Source organism: Numida meleagris, chromosome 2, assembly GCF_002078875.1.
Source record: "Numida meleagris isolate 19003 breed g44 Domestic line chromosome 2, NumMel1.0, whole genome shotgun sequence".
NCBI classification, from domain to species: domain Eukaryota; kingdom Metazoa; phylum Chordata; class Aves; order Galliformes; family Numididae; genus Numida; species Numida meleagris.
In genome coordinates this window covers 50,654,702-50,676,755 of record NC_034410.1, presented here as the reverse complement: position 1 = coordinate 50,676,755, position 22,054 = coordinate 50,654,702, and positions in this window count along the sequence as shown.

Here is a 22,054-nt window from a genome sequence, read left to right as displayed (position 1 = left end):
TGTAGATATACTGTACTGTGGGTTTTTTGGTATAACTAATGTTGGGGCAGAAAGCTTTTAAAATGTAATAAAATAAAAAACAAGGCAATACCATGTGCAAAACCCACAATCCACACTGTCTTAACCCTTTGGTCCTGTACCCATCGGCCTGTAATTTATTCTAACACTATCAATTTTAACCTGTAAAGGGCCAGCATACATTTGTAAGTTTTTTTAATACCAGTTGACACAAACACATCCAATGAATGGATGATTGAGACATATGAAGAAATTATACATACTTATGAGAAAGGGGTGGCATGTGAAATGAAAAAGTAATATTCTCTAAGTGTATTTATTTATTTTATTATAAAAATCAGCATTTTTGTTTTTAATTTCTTTGCTTTGATTATTACTGCTGTCTTTGAACCTCCACAGGCACTGCATTTCTTTAACTGACTGGACATTTCTGAAATAGTACCACTATCAGGTAGATCAGATTATTGGCAAAAGCTTTGGCACCAAAGAGACTCAACAAATAAATTTCATCATGCTGACCCTGTCCTAAACAGCAACTTTATGTGGATAACCTCGTGGGAATGGAAGTTGAGAAAGAGCTATTTCAAGGCCGCCAAATCTCTGTTCAGTTCAGAATGCAATGCCATTTTTGTTTCCTTTGCTCGGAGTGCTAAAGAGTTTTTGGGATACTGTAATCCTCATAAGGTGGGGAGGGCAGTGTGGGGGGCAGCGGTTTGTGGGAGGGAGAGGAGATCCCACTCAAATTATGCCCCATTAAAAAAAAATGAAAAATAAATAAAAAGCCAAGTTTTTCATCTTGGAAATTCTCAGCCTCAGTTACGTGAGTGCAAAAAGTAATTTTTATTTGAAGAACTAACACTCACTTCTTTGTTAAGAAAACTTAGGGCACCACCCAGCAGACATGAAGTCTCCTATGTTATCAGCAAACTATTTCCTGGGTATATGTTCACCCTTTCCATGCAGCTTGCTTATTTTTTCAACCAAAAAAAAAAAAAAAAGAAAAAAAAGAAAAAGAAAATGGAAAGAAAGAAAAGGAAAAAAAAAAGCAGTGTAAGCAAATTCTATAACACCGCTGAATGATCTGTGCAGCAGCTACGATATTGATGTAATGGAAATTTCAGAGGTGTCCAACTTTGCAGAGGCAGAACTGGAGGGGTGCCAAGGGGAACCTTAATGCAGCAGTTCTGCCCAAGGTGACCAGGCTCCGCCATTCGTCATCACCAGGGAACAGCCTGTGAGAGCCAGAGGCAATGTGCTCAGCCCTGCAAAAGAGAGCAGGGTGGAAGAACGCAGGCTCCTGGCCCCAGGTTAATGGTTAACCTAACCCCTTACCCACAAATGTGTGGGTAAGCAATACAAATTTAGCAGCCATCTCTGTGGAGGAATGAGCTTAAACGATTATGCTCTCTGCCCATCTGCCTCTCCTCTCAGTTTTGGAAGATACTGGTGAGAACAGTTGGATGGGAGTGGAGGAAGGCAGGGCTCCCGAAGGTATCAGGACCCTACTGAAGTGCAGAAAGCTGAGGGTGTGGGAGGACAGTCTGGCAGTGGCTGCGCTACAAGGACACCCAAGCATCTCCCTGTGGCTCACCCCACAGCACCTCACACTTCACACCCCACTGGCAGGCACATGGGGATACTAGAGAGATGGGGAAGGCAAGAGGGAGACACAGGGCCAGCTGTGGGTGTGCAAAGGGAAGCAGAGGCACTGCAGGTGGGGGAGGGCCAAGGGGAAGGGAGCTAGGTGCCCAGTGCACTGAGGTGATGCTGGTCAGCCAGTGCTTCCACCCTCCCAAATCACTGTCTAGCAGCATAACCCCACAGCTTGCTATAAACTCCTGCATGTGAACCTCCTTATTCCCTGGGAAAGACAGACAGAAAGGCCACATCTGCTATTAGTAAGGCACCAAAGTCCCCTTTACCAGCTTTAGGCTGAGCCTGGCAGTGTGATAGAGCTGGGTCCTGAGGGGCCAGGTCGAGCCTGGTGGTGTAATGGAGCAGAGCCTTGTTGAGAAGCCAGGCCAAGCCTGGTGCTTTGACAGAGCTGGGTTTCACCAATGGGCCAGGACAAACCAGGTGTGACAGTGCCAGGCCTCTCCAAGGGGCCAAGGTGAGCCACGTGGTGTGACAGAGCTGGGCCTCACCAAGGAGCCAGGACGATTCTGGTGCTCTGATGGAACTGGACTTTGCTGAGGGGCCAGTGTGATGCGGCTGGGCCTCAACAAGGGGCCTGGCTCAGGCGTCAGTGAGCTGCACAGCGCCATGCGGCACTAACAGAGATAGTAATGCAAAAAGCAGGCAGTGCACAACTTCCTCAACTGTGCTAGTTTGACACTTACTTTTTTTTTGGGGGGGGGGAGAAAGATGAAGATGATCTTTGTTTCCCTGCTACTTAAACTAAATCTTCAGTAGAAATTTGGACTTCTTTTAAAATACAATGCACCTTTTCATGAAGCTGTCCTCGGAAATGAGCCATACCAGTGTTGCTGTATACATATATCAAGTTGTAGTACAGTTTGTAAGGTATGTTAGTTTCGAAAGAATTGGAAGGAGAGATGAAGTTACCTTATGAGAGGAAGCTTTTTTTTTAACTAGAGAGTCTATGGATTTTACAGATTTTACTAGCAGCAGCCAGCTGTACTAGTTCTATTTCATCAGGCCAGTGCTTTAAACACACCTTTACGTTTTACAACCATTTTTTGTCCTTGAGAAAGTCAGGTGTCCATGGCTAGTTGTAGCCAAACATTTAACCATCACCCTATTCAAATGAACCAAAAACAAAGGGCTGTTGTGATAGTATAAATGCTTCCCTCTTGGGCCAGCATTTGCAGTTTCACTCTGTCTCTCAGTTCATTGCCCTAGTAAGGATCTAGCAGCCATTGAACAGAGTCTAACATTTAAGACAGCTTACAAATGCCAAGTTAGCTTTACTTGCACACTTAGTGAAAGAAGAACCTAGGCATTTTGCCATTGTAAAGTGAAGTAGCAGAACAAAACAAAAACAGAGTTTTAAAGTTTATCTGCTGGAAACCTTCTGAACCCTCAACACTGCCTTTGCATTTCAGGGCTTTTTTAAGCTGTCCTTGTCAGGCTAGAGAGATCTCCATAAAGTTCAAGAAAATACCCCCTGAAGTTTGATTTCATAAGACCCCAAGATACGAGAAGGCCACAGATCTCAGGTTTTAAAGAAACAACGACATCAAAAGACTAAACAAGTGAAAGAAAAGAAGACTGGGATCAGAAGATGAGCTCTGGCGTAAAACTGCAGTAGTTTACATTTTTTAAATATCAGGAAAAACCTTCAGTTACGAGAGTTATTTTCAAGGTTTTTTTTATAGCCCCTCAGCCTCTCTAGGAGAGATTTTTCCACTTTGCTTTCTATAGGCAATGATTTTTCCCCACAACTATTTACTCTTTCACTTGGTCTTCAGTAAAATGTCAGCAAAAAATTGTCATTTGGTATCTGTAAAAGATAATGCAGGTAGAAAGGGGAATGCTGAAATCCAGTACCTCCCAATAAAAGCCTACCGTACTATCAACACCTGATAAACTTCCTTTTCTCTGTTAGAAACCTGACCTTGTAAATACAGTTACTAGGATAATGGTAAGGGAATACCTATCCAGCATGGTTGGGTAAATTATCAGCAGGTCTTCCTCTCAAAAGGCTGAAGTTTTTTGGAAAGCAGATACCTGCCCCAATTCTGCAGTGGCACCTTTAAGAAACTTTTCTCTGGATCTCTGCATGAAGTGGGTGATGTTGCCAGAGACTTACACGAGGTCGTGTTCTGAAGTGCTGGGCAGGAAGCAGCAATGAGGTCTGTCCAGGCATTCATCCTGAACAAAGCACTTTGAAAGAAGTCACCTTTACTTAGCTTTCTCAGCACATCACACACTTCACATACACATACAGCATTCAGTTTGTCTTTTCAGTTTGGAAATAGATTCTCATCAAAACTTCACTTTGATGTCTTTGATGCACTTTTGAGTCTAAGCTTTGAGGTGAATGTGTTATTATGTATAAATTATGTTATATGTAAATATGATTTAAAGAATAAGTTAAGGAACTGCTAGGTAACATTCGAAAATTCATGTTGCATGAGAAAGCAACATGCTGTTTTGCTGTATCTTTGCAGTGCATGCTTGCATTTTAGTTAACCATTCAAGTAACTCTTGCTCATCAGCCTGTTTTTTTGTTTTTTTGACTGAACCTGCAAATCCTATGAAAAGAAAGGAACAGCTCTTGGGGCAAACCTTGGCAATCCAAACCAGCTCATGCTGCTCTTGTTTGTGTAAATAGGTTAATCTCAAAAATGTAGTGTAAGTAGCATTTCACAAATATGAGAAAAGTGCTGGACTAAAATCTAGCAATATAGTAAACAACTACAACAACAAAGACTCATGGAGATTAATTGAGGAAAGAATTATCTTCAAAAGAGTATTTAAAAAAAATTTACCTCAGTCACATGAATAGTCACACTGTAGTCACAGGAATCACCTGCATCAGTAAGAAAAGCAGGATTTGGTCCTGAAGGAATCAGCTAAACTCCAAGCTGTCGACCTAAATTCTACGTGTAATTTAAGTTGGGCACTAACACTGTGTTGTTTCAACAGAGGCTGTTTCACATTGCAGAAATGTCTGGACCACAACAATGTCACTTGTAGACAACTTCTGCTTTTTATATTCTTTAGAACTTTTCAGGAGGAAAAGTGCTTTTAAAAACTTTTAAAATTGTTTTTATAAGCTTTAAATTGCATTGAGGTCTCACAAATAGGACTTTGTGATACATATCTTGAATATGATAAATGACCACCAGAAAATTAAGTCTACTGTTACAACACAGCCAAACCTGATTTGATGTAAGATCATGAACCATAACATACACATTCAATCCTCCAAACAATGTTCTGAAATCCAAAATAACTCCAAAAGTATTTTCATCTTACATAAATGTATTTATAGATCAGAATTTAAAGTGTGGGAGTTAATCTATTCAAAGACTGTAAGTAATATACCTGCTTCACAATAAACTTTAAAATGTCCCTTGGAGTTTCCCCTGGCCTATTCTTTTTGCATAGACATCCCAGTATCTTTTCTACCTTCTGAGCATGTTCCTTACATAGTATGATTATATCTACTTTGCTTTTATCAGTGTTTCTTTGAAGACCATCATGAGTAAATGAGAAAGATTACACATCCTTATCAGCTTTAACACGAGGTGTTGTAACACTCACTGACAGAGGACAAATGTTAATAAATATTTATCAAACCCTTGTATTAGTCCCACATCTCTACCACCTATGTTGGGGAGCTCCTGCAAAAGTGAGGGTGGTTGGAGACAGTATTAGAGTACTGGCATTTTTCTTTCTTTCCCCAAGACCGGAGCGAAAGCCTGGCTCAGGCTTGTTGTGGAAGATTACAAGGTTAGGAAACTCTTAAACTGGACATACATAAGTCCATAGGGCTGGAAGGCTGCATCTACAAATGCATGTCATGAAGACTGAGAGAGAGTAAATGTCACTTCTGTCGCCAAGAAGAAAGATCCAGGGAACTACGTGCCAGTCAACTTCACTTCTGACCCTGGAAAAGTGGTGGAGAAAATCTTCCTGGAAAGTATTTCCAAGCACATGGAAGACAAGGTGACTGGGAGTAGTCAGCATGGATTCATGAAGGGGAAATCATGTTTGATCAAACACATAGCTTTTCATAATGAGGCAACAAGTCTGGTGGATGAGGGAACACCTGTGGATGTTGTCCATGTCGACTTTAGTGAAGCATGTGACAGTCTCCCATAACAAAATTCTGGTTAGATAAGGAGACACTGACGTGAACTAAAAGCTGGCTGAATTGCCAGGCCAAGGGTTGTGACCAGTGGCACAAAGTCCACTTGGAGTCAGGTCCCTAACAGTGTGCTTCATGGGTCAATACTGGGATCAACACTGTTAAAAATTTGCATCAATGACCTGGAGACTGGGACAGAGTGCATCCTCAGCAAATCCACAGATTATATGAACTCAGGAGGAAGTTGTGCTGCCTTTCAGAGGAACCTTAACAAGATGGACAAATGAACTTATAGGAATCATGATTTCACCTTGGGAAAATCTGAAGTCCTGCCTCTAGAGAATAAACCCATGTACCTGTACATGCTGGGGGATAACCAGCTGGAAAGCAGTTGCTGAGATGGACCTGCAGGGTTGCAGCAAAGAAGGGCAAGAGCATCCTGGGCTGTGCAAGAAAAAGTGTTGCCAGAAAGCTGAGGAAGGTGATCCCTTCCCTCTGAGCAGCACTGGGGAGGCCACATTTGGAGTTGTGGGTCCAGTCCTGGGCTCCCTAGCACAGGCATGATATGTAGGTGTGGGAGAGAGATGAATAAGGGGCTGGAGTATCTTTCATATGCGAAAGGGAAGAAAGAGCTGAGACTGCACAGCCTAGAGGAGGCTCCAGGGATAATCTATCAATTTCTGTTGAAATACCCTCCCTGAAAGAAGGGTGCAAAGAGGATGGAGCCTGTCTCTTTTCAGTGGTGTCCAATGACTGGACAAGAGGCAATGGGAACAAACTGGAAAATCTGTCACTTTAGTATGCCAGATACTAGAACGATTAACTCATTCGACACATAGCTGCCTTTCTCTCCATTTTCCCTTCACCAAATCTTACCTTTTTTCTCCTCAGTCAAAATTCTTCTTAGAAATCTGACAAATTTGTGGTACAGAATTATGGATTCATACTTACTCAAAGTTACCCAGTACTCTGAAGGCAATGCAGTTGCATGGAGCATATGCATACATTCAAGCATTGCTATTTAGAATAGACCAGCTCCCATTTCTCCATGAAAAGATGAGTTTCCACTGAATTCAAAATGACCCCGGAGGTGAGCAGCACTGAAAACTAACCAGTAAAATGAACAAAGAGACTGCTTTTATAGCTGGATTTCTTCAGACAGCTTTTTAAGAGATCCCAAAGGCAAAGAAACAAAATAATTTATATGCAACGAGAAGCAAATAATGTGCATCTATTGATAAAGCAACACTGTAGGACAAGAATTTAAAACTTCCTTTGAAATATCAAGTAGACAAAAGCCTTTAGAAAGAGCTAAAAAAATCCTAATTATAAAGGCCATAGGAATCACTTAGTAATTCTTGCTTTTCAGCAATCTTCTTTATAAGGTATCAGTTCTGAGGCATGCTATACCCAAGAAGTAATATGCTAAATATTTGCACTGTTTCCCGAATTTTCTACATACCAAAAACTATCCACTACTACCAGATGAAATATACAACATATTTTGCACATTGTGTCTTTTGATACTTATTTAACTGGATGTAAGACAAATTTTAATTCTGATTTTTTTATTATTATAACTGTTTCTATATATTTAGGAAAAATAAAAACAAAAACAAAAGAAAGCAACCCTCCAGCAAACAAAAGCAGTTATGGCACACATACTTCAATATCACAGTACAGATTATGATGTAAAATCCACTGCAAACCATAGACTCTAATACTATCAAGTGTAGCTAGTAACAAAAAAATATTTTCTTAAAAGGAAATAATGATAATGTGAATGATCTCATATGGCACTGGTCTTCTGGAGCAAATAAAGTCAGGAAACAGCAGGTGGTAAGCAGGATGCAGCCATATGCATTTACAGTCAGGTGCAGGTTTACAATACTGTGAAGTCCTCAGTGCAGGAGAGATGTGGACCTGCATGTCCAGAGGATGGCCACAAAAATCACCCAAGGGATGGAACACCTCCCCTATGAGTACAGGCTGAGAGAGCTGGGGCTGTTCAGCCTGGGGAAGAGAAGGCTCTGGGGGGACCTGACAGCAGCCTTTCAGTATCTAAAAGGGGGCTTATAGGAAGGAAGGGGACAGACTCTTTAGCGGGGCCTGTGGTGATAGGACAAGGGGAAATGGCTTCAAACTAAAAGAGGGGAGATTTAGATTTGATATAAAGAAGATGCTTTTTACAGTAAGAGTGGTGAGCTGCTGGAACATGTTGCTCAGAGTGATAGGAGCCCCATCTTTGGAGACATTCAAGGTCAGGCTGGATGGGGCTATGAGCAACCTGATCTAGCTGTGGATGTTCCTGTTCATTGCAGGGGAGTTGGACTAAATGACCTTCAAGGGACCCTTCCAACTCAAATGATTCTAATATTCTGTTATTCTAAGAAGTACAGTCATCAGTTTCTGTTTGATACATGTGTTTTCCCTAATCTGTTTTAGAAATAAGTAGTAATAAATATATAAGGCAAAAAATCTGTTTTGATGTATTTGGCTATAGTATTGATGTTGGAATCCATTCATAGAGACAACTGTATCTACAGCAATGAGATCCATTGTTTTATTATGTCTTGCAAGGACAGCATGGCTAGACATGGCAAAATTAATGTTCCTTTTCCTCCTAATACCCCTTATAAACTGACATGTCTCAATACCCAAAAATAACATCCAAGGAAAGAGACCACCAAGAGAGATCTTTTGGGTACTTTTGATGCTTCTTGGTGTTGAAGAACTTATCTTCTTGAGAAGGTCAGAGTTCCTGGATTCAAAATGGTATCAGGTAGGTTGCTTTCAGTTATACAACACCCTTTTTCTGTATTATTAGCATAAAACATTACAGGTTGGCAATCTCAAAAAATAGTGCAGGTGGCAAATGGTTCAGTGAAATAGGCTTTAATGGAAAAAGTGGAGCAAATTTATTAAAGCTGAAACACACGGTGGGAGCATGCCAGTTATCATCAGATTTTCTTAGGAAAAATCAGCCTTGGAGCCCCAGTGTGATGCTGTGATCCAAAGTGGGGTGAGGATCTGAGACAGCCAGCAGCTCACAGGTGGTTACACTGCTCACTGGGGACGTGGGACCTTCAGAGTTACTTTTCAGATAGTTACTCACATCCCACATAAGGCTCTTAAAATCAGACCATCCTGGAGGCTTGTGCTCTTGGTGCAGCTTCCCTGCTTTGCATCCCTGCTGTAGATGAGCTAGCATGAGTAGATGAGCTCCCATAGCTGCAAAGAGGAGCCTGGGAGAGATTCACCCTGGAATAGCCCTCATGAGACTTTGGGAAGATAGCACAGAACTGAATGTGTGCCCAGAGCACAGGGGTGTTGGCTGGTCTGCATGTTTCTGCTAGTGCACAAGTACACCCACGCTCTCTCTGCAAGATGGAAAACTTTAGAAGTTGCTTTTTCCCCCCACTATGGAATAGGAACATTTTTGATTACATGAAAAGTTTTTTTCAGAACAGAAATTGTATTTGCTAAGCTCTCAATGTTACTATTGCAATGGATAAGGCCAGTAGAGCTAAACCTTCTTTACAGCTAACACAATTTTCACTGGAAAGTATGATCTGTACAAATGGCTCTTACTCCTATGACTAGCTCCAGTGTAATCTGTGGTACTACATTCCTCAGTGAGGACAGTTTTTGCAAGCAATGGAAAGAGGAATGGGGCCCAATGTGTATGTTGTGTACGTGCAGCCAGAACTATATAACAATCATGATTTGCAAACAAAAGTAATCAATTATCATTACCCCAAAATGAGTAACTTCTGATGAAGTTAATAAAAAGTCACTCCTACTTCACTGAACGTTCTTTATTTTGTAAGGAGCTGTACTGAATTTCTTTTCAGCTTGTCTGAAGAAAGAATTTAAATAGTAACTCCTCTTTGCTCACTGCTGCTGCTATTACATCAGAAAATGTATGCTTTGCCTGTTTATATGGTTCAGCAGACAGAAATACTGAAAAAACTCCATTCAAAGAGCAATCTTGTGTTGGCAGGAAAATTGACAAGATGACCTAACTGGTCTTTTCCATCTCTAATTTCCATGAGTCTACTACTCCCATGGGGAAAAATAACTTGTAATCAAACTTATTATAGAAGAAAATATCACAGTAAAAATAGTTACAGAAAATAGCCCACCACCAACTTGATCTAAGATATGAATATTTTTATTCTTGACAGTTGCTTAATCCTAACTGAGAAAAACATGTTCCCATATTCAGTACAACGGTCAAAAAATCTCAGATAAGAGTGGAAACCAAATGAGAAAGTTACTAAGAAATTGTCAAATTCAAAGGAAGTTTAAGAGTAATTCTATCAAGCCTCTATTTACCTCCAGAATGCATTTTTTGCCTTCTTGAAAAATAAATGCATTTTGTAGAAACATGAAAGTTAAAGAATAAAGAAACAGCTATTTGCACTTCTCAAACACACTATCTCTTTTAGTTTAGGGACAGCATAGCATCACTACTACTAATTCTGTCTTTTCATCAGTTCATACCAATTTTAAAAGGCAAAGCAACCAAACAGCAGAAAATATCTAAAATATCATCTTTGACTCAAACATTTAATCAGGAACCTGCATTCAGAAATGCAAAAGGCCCACAGAAGGTCTTCCAAAGCTGGACCTGTCATTAGGATCACTGCCACCAGTAGTTACATTCAATATTTTATTTAATTTCTGACTTGAGGACAGTGAACGATGAATGCACATCTGAGAATCTACTGAGAACATTTACCTACTTTGACTCTATCAGTGAAAAAGCTTCCTTCAGTGAATTCACATTAAACATTAGAAAACAGTAAGTTTTTATTATTTGGCTCAAAATAACATTTTTCTCTCGTTCTCAAATTTCTAAGTACAATGGGTGAAATAGGAGCTGAAGTCTTAAAATAATTACAGCATCGTATTACTCAAAATCTAACAGACTTATAATTACCTGAGGTAACCAGAGCAATCACACATTTATGATATTAAAAAAAAGTTTCTAAATGATAATATGGAAAAAAAAATTACACCAAGTTTTCTTGCACATTTCTACATGTGGTGGATAATGGCCCCAAACTCTCCACTGGTGAGGAAGGAAAAAAACTGGAGCCCTGAGATATTGTAATTTGATACTTAATCTGTGCCTCTCTTTATGTTTTAGGAAAACCTGGATACAGATCTATTCAAGTCTGGAACCACATCTGATTTATAGAGCACAGGATTACATCTCATACCACCCACAATGGCAATAAACCTTGGACATCATTGCTAGTGAAATGCAATTCCTGTTGACTAAAAGGTGACTTCAGGGCAGCACATGTTGACCATTCTTATTGTTTATTCAGTTTGTACCTTTCTATATTCTCACCTCCACTACTTCTATGTTCCTCCTATTCCAGATCTGAATCTCTTTTTTCCGTATGGCAGCAAAAGAAATGGTGTCTGTCTTGCTCCATCCTAATTATGGCCTTGGTTGTCAGTTATAATCTCAACTCCAATCAAGTTATATTCTCCAAGAGAAAATAAACCCTGATTTTCTATAATGCAACTATTGATATCTGCAGGCTACCTCATCCTGTGGACTTGTGAAGTCCTGTCATGCCAGTAATGGTCTTCCTGCATTTAAGGGGTGCTCTGAAAGTAATCAGAGGCAGATGGTGGTGGTACGGCAGTAGAGGCTGCTCCTTCTTGCAAATATTCCATTACGTTTTGTTTCCACGTGACAGATGGCAGCAGAGGGGCAATCTGACAAAATGATATCTGACATGGAAGTGTATGAAGCAAAGGTGTGGAACTGAATTCCTGCATGTGGAAAAAATGGCACCTACTGACATTCATTGATGCTTGCTGAATGTTTATGGAGACCAAACAGTAAATGTGACCACAATGAGGCAATGGGTGGTGATTTTCAGCAGCAGCAAGAGTGACACTGGATCACCTCTGTTGGTGCAGATTTTTCTGAGCGTGGCATGCAGGTTCTTGTTCAATAATGGCAAAAGTAGTGCTTTGTATCTGAGTATTTGCTCTATCAAATAGTTATGTTGTGCTTTGTATCTGTTCTAGTTTCCATGGAAATAAATAGAAGGCATGACTTTAGGAGCCTACTTTTTTTTTCTGGTTCAGGTTTTTTTTGTGTGTGTGTGTTTGTATGTGTGTTTGTTTGTTTGAATTGGTTTGTTTGGCTTGCTTTTTAGCATCTTATAGCATCCGTCTGGATTCCACCCAACTGAATACATGCACAAGATAATGAAATGCAATAGTCTGCTAATGTGATTCATTTCGCATAAATGATTATTGGAGAGCCATATTTCACAACTATGAGATCCTATCTATGTTTATCCCATAACTAGAGTATTACCATAGCAGTATATAAAAGATAAAGTAGTCATGAGCAGCTTATATAAAGATATGTTAGTTACAGAAATGTATTAAAGAAACTGTAAAATATTCCATGATGTACCTGACAGGTAAATTTCTTGGTTTTCAGCTGAGTATGATTACGGTGACTTACACGTCAAATTAAATTTAAGTTCACAGTAATATACGAGCATACAGTCAGATGCACCAACATAGTTCATAAATGTGAGATGATGTGAGATGGACTCTTCATAACTACTTCAATACGGTTCACATGCATGCATTCAGAATTAAAATTTGGCCTGTACTGTATTCATTAAGATTTCAGGGGAGTCATTATGCGTGGGATATGTTACACTGTTTGTTCTGTAAAAAATCCCTTTTGTTTTTACACATGCGGTAATTACTGCAAAAGTATATCCCTTTGAAAAGGTAATCATCATGGGTATTACACTATTATTTTTGGCATTTATTTTTGTTTCAAAGTAAATTATAGAGCAAGCATTCCACATTTTTTTCCCTGCCTAAATCAGTCATGTCTGTTGCACTTACGTATGATCCAAAACTATTGATGCAGAAAGGGTGGAGGAGAAGGAGAGGAAGGGAGAGCTGAGTGTTTTTTGTTGTTGTTGTTGCTGTTGTTGTTTCAGTTGTTGCTGTTTTAAAGAAAACTAACTAAAATTCCAGCATCATATTTCCTTTTGTTTGTTTACAGAATCACAGAATCGTAGGGGTTGAAAGGGACCTCTGGAGACCATCTAGTTCAACCTCCCTGATAAAGCAGGTTCCCTAGAGAAGGTTGCACAGGAAAGCATCCAGATGAGTTTTTAATATCTGTAGAGTATGAGACTCCGCAATCTCTCTGGGCAGCCTGTTCCAATCCTCTGTCACTGTCAAAGTAAAAAATTTTTTTTGTCATGTTCAGATGAAACTTCCTGTGTCCCAATTTATGCCTTTTGCCCCTTGTTCTGTCACTGAGCTCCACCAAAAACTGCCTGGCCCTATCCACTTGAATCATAGAATGGTTTGGGTTGGAAGGGACCTTTAAGATCGTATAGTTCCAATCCCCTTGCTATAGGCAGGGACACCTCCCACTAGACCAGGTTGCTCAAAGTCCCATCCAGCCTGGCCTTGAGTGCCTCCAGGGAAGGGGCATCCACAGCCTGTCTGGGCAACCTGTTCCAGTGTCTCACCACCCTCACACTAAAGAATTTCTTCCTAATATCTAGTATAAATCTACCCTCTTCTAGTTTAAAGCCATTTCCCCTTGTCCTGTCACTACATGCTCTTATAAAAATCCTGCCCATTAGATATCTATAAGAGTAAGATGACCCCCTCAGTCTTATCTCCTCCAAGCTGAACTGTTCCAGTTCTCTCAACACTTCCTCTGGGTCCCTAATCATCTTTGTGGCCTTCTGCTGGACTCTCTCTAGAAATTCTCTGTCTTTCTTGAACTGAGGAACCCAGAACTGGACACAATACACCAGACGTGGCCACACCAGGGCAGAGTAGATGGGGAGGATCACCTCCCTTGACCCGCTGGCCATGCTCTTTTCAGTGAACTCCAGGATACCATTGGCCTTCTTGGCCACAGGGGCACATTCATTGCTCATGGTTAACCTGTTGTTCACCAGGACACCCAGGTCCCTCTCTGCAGAGCTCCTCTCCAGCAGGTCAGCCCCTGACACTGGTCTGGGCCGCTTGATGGGGAAGAGTTGCCACTGTGATGGCGTGAGGGAGGAAACGGATGCAGGATCTGCTGGCTATGCAGGGCTGGGCTGGGCTGCACATGGCCTGTGGGCCATGGGCTGGGCATGCCTACTTTAACCCACAGGATACCTCCAAGTAGGCCCTTGAAGAGGTCAAAACTGACTCTCCTGAAGTTCATGGTTTTAACCCTACTTATTGTCTTGTTTCTTATATCTAAGATTATGAACTTCACTATCTCATAATCACTGCATCCAAGGCTGCCCTTAAGACCCTTACATTCCCAAACAGTTCTTACTTGTTTGTAAGAATAGGGTCTAGCAGCACACCTCTCCTCGCTGGCTCCTCCACCACCTGCATCAGAAAGTTATCTTCCACACACTGCAGGAACCTCCTGGAGGTTTGTTTTTAAAACTAAAACCATCAAAAATTTCCATACATCTGCAGATGCAAATAGATGTTGAATGTTGTTTAAGAAAAGAAGGTAAGTGCAAACTTCAGCCTGGATCTGGAACTGCATTAGCTTTAAATTATACTTCTGGAAACTCTTCATGTGGCTGGAACCAGATGAGGTCTCTATCCAGGCCTGTAAGTGCACTCACCATTCCTGAAGGCAAAGGTAAGGACACAGTGGCAGATCTTGTTCTTGTCTTCAGAACAGAACCACTTAAACAAAATGAAGGCCCATCTAGAGGGAAGGCAAAGGAGAGAATTCTCCAAATAGCTCAAGAGTCTTCTGTAGTTTTTGGGACTTTGGTATAAAGCAGGGAATGCCCCACACAGTGATAAAGGTATGTAAAACTTGGCCATGTTAAGACAAAAAATTTATCCTCTTCTTCAGGTAATTCAAGGGTTTTTTTAAATCAGCTGACTCACCTTTGCAGTCAGTAGAAAATCTCCAATTAAGCTTGTTGATATGGATTGGGTATCTGTGATCTCAAGTCCCCACAGCTGAAATAAATAAGTAAATTAATTACAACAATAACAAATAAAAGCATCAGATGAGGGAATAGGGAAAACAAGTAGTCTTTTTTTCTGTAAAACATACAAAAAGCTAAACTTCATGTTGTCTTCAAGAATTAATTCATGTTTTTAAAGAAATAAGAGACAGAATTCAGAAAATTATGGGACCTGCTAAACAAAACAGATTCACACACAGATGTGAGTGACAAGACTTTTGTAATTACAGTATTTTTGAATTCACCACTTGTGAGTTACAAGCCTTTATACCTCCGTTGTTGGGAACTGAATACTAAACTATTCCCCACCAGTTAGTATTCCAGATCTCTAACTGTTTTCTCCCATCCTGCCACAACCTGATGAGGAGTTGGAGAAATCAAGCCATGAAGACACCACTTTTGATATTAATAGAAAAAACATTAAGAATTGATTTGCTGCTACACTGGAAGGGATTTTTTTGGGGTGCCATACTGATCAGATGTCACCATCCAGTGACTGTCATCAAGTCATAAATCTATCCATAGGAGTCCTACACCATTGACCAAAACTTGCAAGACATTGCACTGGGAGACTGTATGTTATTGCCACACAGTGTTCATACATATGTTTGTATACCAATTGCAAACTTCAGAGAAAAAGCCAGAGTACAATACTACCCCTATCTACCAGCAGTACTTTGGCTTATGAATTAGTGATACTCAAAACTACATTAACTTTTTTGTTGAGTCCACTTTGTGTAACAGAAAGTCATTTTAACAAGGCAGTCTCCGACATCATCTAGCTACTTCAAATGCAGAAAATAAAACAAGTGTGCATCTTGTGTTCTGTTGATTTCGAGATGTGACAATATACAAAAATGTTGTGGCAGCCTGTGCATGCATGTGTTGGGAGTGGCAGGCCAACTCTTTTATTTTCTTCTGTTTTCTTCTTGAAACATTACCTTTTGTCCATAGCCAGTATTGTTTCAGGACTGATTTTAATATGTTAAAGATGGGCTTGCAACAAATGTTCTGCCACTTTTTAATTATTTGCACTGGATTTCAAAGCAGTCATGATGCAATTTACAAGAAAAGAAAACTTCTGTAACCATTTGAGAAAGTTTTATTTGTTGCATCATAGACATTTGGAGTTTCAGCTGTATGAGCTTGTATTTTTTGCTTTTCACAAGGGATAGTATAATGAGGAAAAAAAATTAAAAGGTAAATCTGACATAATCTGAGTCTCATAATATCAGTACTAGAACCAACCAAAACTCAAGGAAATAAAAGGGGAGAAAGTTCTAAGGTAAGAGCCAGGTGAAAATCTGCACAATTTGTCTAAGAATGGCTTGTGCTGTGCTGGCAGATTTGATCATTGCATAACATAGGTTGATTAATATCAGCACGGCTGATTCAGGGCATTAGTTTATCAGCTTATCAGAGACCTAATATGCAGCGTTGCCCTTTCCAATAAAGGAAAGAGAGCCAAAAAAACACGTGACTTAAGTCATGCAGAAGTTGAATGCAGAAGGTGCATATAGCCTGGCACAACTGAAAAAGAAGTAGAAAGAAGTTAGTAACTAAGAGAAAAAAAGAACAAAATGAGCAGATAAAATTAAAGGGAGGGCGTTTCCTGTCCCCCCAGGGAGAGTGCAATGCCCAAACCACATGTGGGTGGCTGTGGTGATATGGACAGGGCTCCTCTGGCAGTGAGAGAGGACTCCGACCTTCACATCCACTGCTGGCTCTCATTTCTGCTTACATGCTAAAACCCCAGGGGGATTTTTGGATGCACATGCTAGCTGTGAATTCCCTGCTGGCTCCCATGCTTCCTTTCCTGAGAAAATCAAATGACTTTCCCTCCCATTTTGCAAACATTTCCAGCTCCTTCTGTTCTGCTTCACCTTCCAGACTATTGGAGGGGCTGAAACTGCTTCAAAGCACATTTCTTATCTTGGACCCATTTATTTGCAATATTTGTAATCTCTATCCTCTAGACCATAGCACATGGACTTTTTCCTGCTTCACAAGTCAGAGTTTCATGATTGAGAAGGTGTATTGCATGGACTGCAATGGTATTACAGAGAAATCCCAAGTGCCAAAGATGCCAATAGCTAGCACAATGACACTGTGGTATATTGAAACTGAAGCCTTGTAATTAAAACCCACCATCTAGCTGAAAGGAAAGTGGGTTTGGAAAAATAAAGCTAATGAGTGGCTATTAAAAGGCAAGAGTAAGATCTTGGCCAACTGGCCTGAGAAAAAAGCATGGGTGGAAACATAACCCACAGTTTTCATTGATACTAAACACTAACATGACTACTTCAAGATGTATGAAGGATTTTCTGACAGTGGGCAGTTAAGAGAGAAATCAGATTTTCAGAGCTCACTAGAGAATGGTCTAACTATTACCATTAAATTTGAAGTAAGCAGTGGGGGGAAATAAAATTACACTCTACAAGGTGTCAGCTGTGGAAGACACACCACAGTTAAAGCTGGGACATTTAGGGAGGAGAAAGGAACAAGAGGTGAATAGCTTATGAAATGAAGTCAAATAACCATCAGAGTTCCATGTGGAACTATTTTTTTTTTTTTTTTTTTGGGTGCAGTTCATAAAACCAAAGACTTTCTACTTGCTGACCTGATAATCTGAGGAAACTTAAACACTTCAAAATTTTTGAAGTTTCCCTCTTTGTTAAGATGCAAGAATTTACAAATTGCAAGTGTAAAAGTGTTTTCAATGAATCAAAATAGTACTTGAAATGATTACAGTGAATCATGAATATTACACTGCAGAAGTTTTTGGATATGATTAATAAATGATGTATGTTTTGTTCATAAAATACGTGCATGAAGTTTCTCATCAACAAATTTTAAAATTATTAAAAAAACACTAAAACCTCTTATTTATTGACTTGAAGTAGTACACAAAACCTCAACACTTAGAAGTTAAAGTAATATATATTAAAAAAACTGAAAGTGATTAAAATGATGAGGGCTATACAGTATTCAAAAAGAGTAGTCAGGGCAGCATCAAAATCTTCTGGATTATAATGTAGAACTTTTTAACAGTGTTCTGTTTGTTTTACAATTAACAGTTTATTTTATATCTTACAGTGCTGATAAAAAAAAAAAGAAGAAATAAGATTAGTCAGTACTTCTTTACAAAATTCCAACATTACTATTTGGCTCGCTGTTCTTTCTTCCACTTTATGGGGTAGCTATGTTCCAGGCTCTTATGAACAAATACATTATATTTGACTGAAAATCCTAATACCCAACTAAAGGAGATATATATTGGAATAGGATTCTGCTCTGTTTTCAAGCCAAGCAGCTAACTTTTATATTCAGAATTGTGCCTATGATAGTTGTATTAAACAATAGTATATTTTATTCTGAGTTATGCTGCATTAAAACGGCTTCTTAAAATATGTTTTGCCTTCTTTGATGATTGTTTTCTTGCAAGATAATTCAAACCAGCAAGGGCCCACCCAGTCAGAGCAATAAAAGGTCTAGTCCTTGATGAACAGTATTTGTAAGCACTCACTACTAATATTAATTAATTTGATAATTTATTCTCTTTTTCTATTCATCAGTTGTCTCCATGTGGTTTAAATATTCATTCTCTATTCAAAACCATTCACATTGGATGCATTTCATTCCTCTGAGGAGGACCAGCATAAGGCATATGCATCACTTCAGTTCTCTGAATCGGATTCAAGTAAGTCTCAAAGCTGTATATTGTCTCTCTGCTCTTGAATAAAATTCACCATTTGGCTAGAAGTAGATTCTTACTGAACTGCTTGTTGCAAGTCACTCTCTGTGCTTCTGCTGTTGCTGTGATGTCTCAGACTTTGGCCGCATGGGCTGCTATGTTTATTTTCACACTTAGCTGTGCATGCGCAGCACCTCCTAAGTGCAGGACCCTAAATTTTAGGGTATATCCACAAGTGTCCAGAGGACAGGCTTAAATTTAAACTTGTAGTGGTAGGGACTATCACTGGCTTACATATAGTGCCAAGAACAAGAGCTTACTTCTGTGTTGAATTTCTTATGTCCTGCTCCACAAACAGGCAAGTAAAAAGTAAGCAGGAAACTAATATAAGGTTAGATATTTAAAATTTCAATTGCGGTGAGTAATTTCAGCTCCAGACTTAACACTTTTTGCATTTTTGCAAATATTCTGCCATAAAACTATTTACATAGATACTAGGTACAAAGCAGTCCCAAAGTGTGAAGTCAATTGCAAATTTTAAGTGTGTAATTACAGAAATGCAGGAATATTTTTTTCCACTGTGGCACTGACCAAGACTTTTTTACAGTTCAATATCATAATTAAACCAGGTCTGAAGCAAACACTTTACTAACAAACAAAATTATTAGAAAGTTACTTTGGGGATAGAAGACAAGACAAAAAGAGAGCTTTCATTAAGAGCCCAGACAGAGTTTCTTCACTCATTCTTCAAAATTCATTATGTAGATTGGCAAAGAATAAAAGGTAGCAGTGGGAGGAATGAAGGCACACTCTTTTACAACAAATATGCTGTAGTGAAAAGTGATAGAAAATGATGCTGCACATCCTTAAAAGTTCATATAAGAAAATCTTTTGCCATGAGAAATTGATATAGGTTAGCCTATATTAATTTTACTGGATTAATATTACTGGAATGTTTTAAAAGATACTACCCTGAGAAGACTATGTCAAGTTAGGATCTAGAATTAAACAAATTCAGGATAGTCAAGGGTATTTCTTACACCTTTGCCCTTTGCCACTGCAAGCTTCTGCAGAATTAAAAAGACCCTGGGACTCAACAAGGGAGCTCAGGGAGGTGGCTCTCACCTGAATCTGAATCATTCACCGGTAGTTGCGTGGCACACACGTGCTCAGCAAACAGAGCACTGCACACTGTGCTTCCCCAGAACACATCTGGGCTATTTCCCAACAATGTACATTAGTTACACTGCACTCTCTGAATAAAGTGTACTCTCTCAGCCAAGAATTATGAGAAACTAACATGGGAATGATATATCACATTTGAAAAACACAGCCAGCATGTTAATGTCTAAGTTCTACCCAATTCTACATTCTTTCGGTTTTAAAAATTATTCCTGCAAGCAACAGGACTTTCTGTGTACAAAAAGAGCATAGTTAAAAACACAGAAAGCCCTAATGTGTAGAGATGATGATGTTCAAAGAGCGGACCATTGAGAACTGTCAGTTCACCTTTTTTGCTACGGTTACTATCTCAGGTATTTCAGCAGAGACAAAGAGATTCAGCATCTTTTACATGTAATTGATGATCCTTATTGTCAGCTTTGAAGTTTGCTCATATTTTGTTTGGGTGAACTTCCCTCACTGAAGCACAGCTCCTAGCCCTGACCAGGATTTCACTCTAGGAGAATATTTTTTCCCCTGTAGCACAAAATTCTTAATAATTTATGCCATGAAGCCAGAGGAGAAACTCACACATCCTTTAAAATCCCCATCTTCTCTCAAAAATGCAACAAAAACCTACATGGCATTTCACATAGCTAATTAAATTAATTGATGGAGGAGAGTGGGCACAGCTCCTCTGGAATTAATAAAGGTAACTGTTTATCCTGAGATATAGGTTGGCTCCTCCTGTCAGCTATCAGTTGATAGTTACTGCAGTTGCAATGACAGCATGAATCATAATGCAAAAAACATGTTACATATTAAATGATAAATGAACAAATTTCAAGCCTATTCCTACTGGATCATTCTCTGTAATTCACTCAATGAATCAAAATATCTCCTGACTAGAACCAAATGGCTTGCTTTTGAAATTTCAACTAGTGAAGTGTACAAGACATTGTCTCTATGGCCTGTGACAAGCAAGGGCTTCAGTCAGATGGCCACTTGTCATTTCAGACATCAAGTACTGAATGTTTTCTACTTGGGCCCCCATGAGACTCCTTTCCCAGATGCATCAATGTCAGGTCTGTACAACAGTCAGCTTCTCTGAGGGACGTGAAAGTTATAGCTTTGCCATACCATCTTTAAAGCTTGTTTTGGGATAAGGTGGTAGTTTCTCTGTGCTCTACAAGCTCTCCAGTTTTCGTACCTGCTGCCAAGAAAATGGAATCGCAACCCTAGCCAAAGGAGACAGGTCCTAAGGCAGCAAGCCTCTGGGACAAAACTTGCTTAATACTCTCTCAGTACAAAAATGCTGGTATGCTTATGAACTCTGGAAAACTGGAGTAAAAATGGAACTGGCAGCCTCTGGAGATCCCACAAAGCAAAGCAGCGCTTCCCACTTTCTAGGGCTGCTTACATGAGTGTAAGCACTCCTACATAGTACAAGACAGAAACTTTTGTTTTCCTCTGATCTTTTTCTTGCACAAAGATCAAATTTATGTAATTTTTTTCCATATAAACATATCAAATGACAAAAAAAAAAAGTCTCTTCTGCTGTGCTGCCAATCCCATAGATTTGTTAGAACATATTTCACCATTTCACATCAGCATGTTCTCTGAGAGAAGTCAGTGGTTATACAACAAGATGATGACACCACATTTCATTCAGTGTTTCCCCTCATTATGCACTTGAGGAGACTCTAGTCATTCTGTCTCTAGTGATCCACTTCTGTTAGGTGGTCCTGAATCACTGTCAACAGCAGTGAAAAAATTGGCTTTGTCAGTTAAGGTATTTATAGTCTTTTATTTCCTTTCCTTAAAATCACAATTGACAGCATCCTGTTAGAATTGTTTAAATCACTGTAGGTCCTAATAGTCACTTAAATCATATTATATAGTGCACTTATTTCTTACTCCTCCTTTTCCATTTCCCAGTTCAAGTGATTTTGATTTGTATTGCTCTCAAAACATTTTGAAAAAGACTGGAAAAATGAGAAACATAACAAATCTTTAGAAAGTTCCATACATTACACAGAAGCTCTGATAGCATATTCTTTCAGGAAGGGTTACAGTACAGGATATATTTCATGCTTTAAAAAGTAACAGCCAGAAAAGGGGTGGGGAAATGGATCGTGCACAGTAACTGTAAAATTATAGCCCTCTTGTTTTGGATCTGGTTGCTAATGTGCTCAAAAAGATCTGCACTTCATCATATTTTATAGGGAGGATATACAGTATGTGCTCTATGGGGAACCTATATATGAGTCCTAACATTGCTCAAAAGGACAGTTAAATAAATGACTCCACCAGTCAAGTCACTGAAAAATTTGTATTCCTGCCAGCTTGCTTCCAGCCTCTTTGCATCGATGGATTGTGGTGACA